Consider the following 5,821-nt stretch of genomic DNA (forward strand, 5'->3'; position numbering starts at 1 on the left):
CGGATGTTCCGCAGTGGAGTGGAACACCGGAGAGCTTGGCGCTAATGTAGATCACCCTGCGGCTTCCTGAACCAGTTTTGGTTTCATACGGGTGTCTACAGCTGAGTTACCTAGAAATGGCAAGGCTGAGCAGCTGGGTCAGGCTCCTGCTTGGTGCCACTGTGGACTTTGGGTGGCTCTGCGGGCTGCCTGTGCTCCCGTGCCCCGGAAGGCCTGCAGTCCTGTGGATAACACGCTGGTCTGCCCTTCCTGTGTGAGAGCGTGCTGTGTAGGAAGATGTGGGGGACGAGCTGCTTTCGCCTTTCACACATTCTCTCTGCGTGCTGGGCCAAAATGCTAATATTAAGGACCACTAGCAAAATAAAATAGGGTAGGAGCCACAGGCACCATCATGGTTGATCTATTTTGTCTTTCCTCCTCGGAGCTTAAGAAATGGTAATCTGCAATTTTAGTAGCTGTCTGCTGTGAAGTGTTTATTCGATGGTGATAGGCAATATACATATATAAAGTATTTTTTTTGCATGAGAATCAATTTAGAAAACTGAAAGTATTGAGATCAAATTTTCCTTTTCCATATTAATCCAAAATTCATATTGGTAAGCTTATATTACAAGATTGCTTATGCTGGAACAGTGCCAGTGGGAAAAGGGCGCTCCTTGTAGCCATCAGAGCAAATTTCAGACGTGGTGAATGGCAGTGATTTTCTAATTCCTTTCCAGTTGAGAAGTGTGTTAGAATGCACGTTCATTTGTATCAATTCTTCCTTCAAGCACTGTGGGATGGGCCATTTCACACATGGGGAAACTGAGGCTCAGTAGGTGCTGCACTTTGCTTGGGGCCATGCAGTCACCTGGCAGAGCTAGTCAGCTCACTCCATGTTTCCTGAGCTCTGCTGTGCACCAGCTATTGCTTGGAGCTCAAGATTCTGAGGCAAATACAACGGGGCCTCCTCTATGTCCCACGAGGGCCCTGTTCCACACAGTTTCATGGCCGTGTCTGCCTGGGCAGGGCAGGGCTGCTGAACAACAAAGGCAGGAGGAATAACACTGAGCATCCAGGGCTCTGAGTTCCCTGCGCAGTTGCTGTGCACTGTGCCAGGCCACCCAGGTCCTGCTGTCCCTCCCATGGACACCCCATATCCAACCCAGAACTCCCTATCCCCTGAGAGTGATGGTGAGGCTGTCAATCCTAACACGGATTGTCCCCTCTGTTCTTGTGGGATGGCTCTGAGACACCTGCCCACCTCCAAGGGAGCGCTCACTGTGGTTTAAGTCAGCTTTGACTACCCAGCTCCCTGTACCCTGGGGTGGAGTCAGGTCAGCAACAGTCAAGTGACTCAACCTTCAGTCTCATCCTTCAGCTACCACTGCTGGGCTTTTAATATGTAAGGGGCCCAAACTGGGTGCCTGCCCAGCCTTACTGAGCAACTCTTCTGTTTAAGTCCATCTTGGATGTTGGGGGAGATGGACAGAGGCCTGGTTAGGTTAATTATAGTGTCACTGAGGATATCCTGGTGTTGGTGGAGGGGGCTGTGGATAATTCTAGTGAAGACAGGAAGCGATCAGGTGTGTGTGGAGGTGGCATAGAGGGAGGGACAGGCCCAAAGTGCCCACCTGCCAAGGGGCACAGTCGACACATGTTTAGAGCCTCTGTGTCCTGCCATGAGGCTCAGAAGGTAGTCCCCCAATGCCAGAAATGATGCTTTCCTTTCAGGTAGCATCAGGCGCTTGGTGGCTCCTTTATATAAGCTATGCTTTAAGACGCAAGGCTTGATCCTCATTTCCCCCTGAATTGATTGCCACATGAAAGCAATCACATGTTTTCTTCCTGTTGGGCTGAGCTGGACAGAAGCCTCAGACCACAGGCCTCCCTGGGGCAGTGCCAGCATCAAGTGGACAGCTCCTTCCAGCCTCAACTCAGGCACACCCAGAACAAGGTGGCCTGGGGCCAGCTGCTCCACCCCATGGGGCTGTACACACCTCCCACTGTAAGAGAGTGCTAGGGGCTGGGAGAGAACAGTTATTTCCTGGGATTCTTTATTCCTAGAGCATCTCTCGCTTCTTTCTTGCTGACCCAAGTGTGCACACCATCAATAAATCCTTTTCTGTGAATGGTGGCAGCAGGATTGGCAGGGGGTGGGAGGGTTGTGGAAAGGTTGCGAAAAGCTCACTGCAGACCCAGACAGATCATTGCAGCAGGTTTCAGAATAATACTCTGTTTCTCCAGTGGAACTTTTAAAGGCAGTCCTTTAAAAGATGAAGTGGATAAACACAGTTCCTGGAACATATAGCCAACCAAGAAGTGCCAGCTGCATTCAGGATAACAAGGAAGGGAGCTTTATAAGACAGTCCAGCCGGAGGGGCCCCCGTTCTCCAGATGAGGAAACTAGAGCCATGTGACATGGTGAGGATGAATCTCAGAAATAGCACAGGACTTGCTAAGGTCCTTCACCCCCAGAAAGAATGGCAGAGTGCTTCTCCCCTGGGGTTTTACATTTGCGCTCCGCCCCAAAATCCATGGAGGCTGATTCACTCAGATGGAAGAGGCAGTATTTCTGTGTCTTCTGTCTTCATTAAGGTTCCTCCGAGAGACCCTGAGAGAGGCTCTTTCTGTGTGTGGTTTATTTGGGTGACAGTCCTGGGGAAAGGGAAGGGAAATAACTGAAGGGGACAGACAGTATGATAAGCAAGTTCCCATGAAGTGGACAACTAGTGAGATGGGGCTGAACACACCTCAGAGTTAATTCAGCAGAGCAGAGGGAGAGCCGGGGTACTTATTCCTCAAGTCATTGGTGGAAGGCTGCAAGGCTGTTTCTGAGAATAGTTTTTGACTGGCCCTGTGCACACCTGAGCATACTTCCCAAGCAAGGAGAATCCTCCAGCAGAGAGGATGGTGTTGGTGATGAGCAGATTTGGAGCGGAAGGCAGGCATCAGGCCGGCTCAGACAGAGATTGCAGCCCCTACCTGACCCCTTCCTGACTCCATGGATCTGAAGTGGGGACTGAGAATTTGCATTCCAAATAAATCCAGAGGTGATGCTGGTGCAGCTGATCTAGAATCTGGATTTTGAGCACCACAGACTGGCAAGCTTTTCCAGGCCTCACCTGTCTCTTATTGATGGCTTTCCTCCTCTAATTTACAATTATGTTTTTGTACTACTTCATGTCATAGATCTCAGGGCCCATGCTGTGAATTTAAAAGTGGAGAATTAATAAACATTTATAACTCCATGCAACCATTGCTGGCAGCTCAAATGCCATCTGCCAGCCACAATTTATTTATAATGGGGTTTATACATATTTATAAGTTTGCAAGCAACAAATGCACACTTTTAAAACTGGCACATTTTATAGCAGCCAGAAAAATTGCAACTTTATACCAGGACTTGCGAATGTGAATTGCATATGTATATACATACATGCATACACTTACATCGATCCAAACTGATCTGCATTCCTCTCTGTGTATGTACACAGATTGGCTCTGTGCGGACACCTCGGGTTCTTCCCTGGGCTTTGGCTAACCAACCAGGACAACTAGAATGTCAAGCAGATGTGAAGAGTTTAGGGACTGGCAGGCCATGGAACCTTCTATAGATGAAGGTCCTAAGTGCTGCGGGATGTGAGGCTCCAGCCCAGAGGGAGCAGGAACACGAGGGCAGCAGGGTTTGGGCAAGTCCGTTGCAGGGAATAACAGAGAAACCAGTGGGGAAAGTCAAGAAGAAGAGCGTGGAGGCAGGATAAAGGTAAGCAGAAGGGAGAGGGAGGACAAAACAAGTATAGGCTGACATCCGACATCCTTACTCAGCAGGGCATGGGGGAAGAAGAAGGGGAAGGCCTGGCGGGGAGGCTGTCCTTGCAGTGGCGTGGCTGGGGCTCGAGTGTTGTTTCCCTGGTTCAGCTGCATACACTGGGTGCAGCCTCCTGCCTTTTCTGACCAGCCTCAGCTTCATTTCTGCATTAGTTCACATGTGGCAGCCCCTGTATTGGGCTCAGGGGGTAGAGAAGCAAACGTGTGGCACAAAGTTTCTTCCTGAGTTTATAATCTTGTAGGAAATATGCACGCAAGGATGTTGGAGCAGGGCAAGCCTTACGGTATTGATGTGTCTAAGTTCCATAGGATCAGTGAGGGTGGAGCACCTGGGTCAGTCTGGGGATGCTGAAGGCTCTGCAGAGTAGGAGTCAGATGTGTAGTGTCAGAGGGGATAGGGGAGAGCGGGATGGCCTGGGTTGGGGCAGGGGAGTCGCCAGTATCAGCAGAGATGCTAGAGGGGCCAGAGATGCTCCAGCCTCCCTTCTTTCCTCCCCCCTGCTGGTGTAGATGTCTTGAATAAATGACTCTCTTAGCTCCCCAAAATGCAAGCTCCTTCCTGGGGTTGGAAGAACCAACCATTCTCACTGAAGAAAGCACTAGAAATAAAATCTCTTACAGTTTAACTTTCTATTATGCTGTCTGACTTTGAAATGCTGTAGGTAGAAAAATACATACACGGAGGGTGAATGCTCTAGTCATGAGCTTTGGAGGTAACGAATTCACACTCATGTAGACAATTTACTACAACCAAAGTTTCTAACCACCAAAATCAAGTGACAATTAACAAAGCAGAAATTAACGGACAAGTCCATCTTTGAACATTGAGTTACCTTCTTTTGTAACAGCTGTGTGTTAGTTGCTAGTGAAATGTTCTCTATTCATTTGACTTTTGAATATAACATGTTCCAGAATATTGTAAAATTAAGTACACAAATGTTTCTTCATGTTCAGAATTAAACATTTGGTGTTTGAATCCCAGGATTAGGAGACAACTCCATGTAAATTTAATGTGTAATAATGAGATATTTATTACTCTTTAAAAAACACTTGGATGAAAGTATACATATTGATAAATGACTATTATTTGAGTATTTTGTTTTGTTTTCATTAACTTTTGTGAAACTAAAAGATTGGCTGTAATATTTTGTGTCTTGACCTACTACCAATTCATCACTTTCTACTTTGCTATTGGAACCTAATCGGCCTTTTGGACATCCCTGAAGAGCGAAAATACGAAATTGTAGCAAGTATTCTGACCTTTGTTCTGTGAAAAATGATAAAATCTAAGTCATGTGGCCAAAATTTTAGAGAATTGACAATACAACAGGTGAAGAGAATTGGCTTAAATTCCCTTTGCACCTTCAATGAATCTGTTGAGATCCTTCACGCCTTCAGGAGATGATGTGGTTTCCATTTATAAACCCTTTGCGATACTGTCTGTGGTGTATACTTGTGCTTCTGGGATTGCCAAGTGGAGATATCACATAGCATCCCCAAGTGTCATCACTGTGATCCATGCGTGGATGATGACACACCTAATTTAGGTAATGCTGCACTTCTCGTTATAATTGGTTATTGGAAAACGTGCCTTTATTATCAGAATAGTGGTGTGCGCATTTCTGATCATGTAGCAAACCTTTGGATATTGGACTTACATATTAAAAACATTTGGGTGTTGAGGTTTTGCACCTGTAGATACAATTTAACAGCATGGAATTGATCATTCAATTAGACATTTTCTATAAAATGCACCTTGTTACATTTCTGTGAAAGGCTCTTACCAATGCAGATGAGTTGTGGCTCAAGGGTTGAGGGAAACAACCATTTTCTAAATAGTTAATTGTTTAAACGACTATAAATGTTAAGTCTGCTGGCAATAAAGGCTGTTGTGAAAAGTCTCTTTTATTCAGATGGTGGATCTTCTATTGCCTCACCAAAGAGAGGAGGGGCACGTGAAACTTTTCCCTAGAAAGTAAGTATTCTCAGTTATTCCCCAGGAGACTTCTTT

The sequence above is a fragment of the Otolemur garnettii genome, unplaced genomic scaffold, assembly GCF_000181295.1.
Source record: "Otolemur garnettii isolate 467f Iridium unplaced genomic scaffold, OtoGar3 scaffold00088, whole genome shotgun sequence".
Taxonomy (NCBI): domain Eukaryota; kingdom Metazoa; phylum Chordata; class Mammalia; order Primates; family Galagidae; genus Otolemur; species Otolemur garnettii.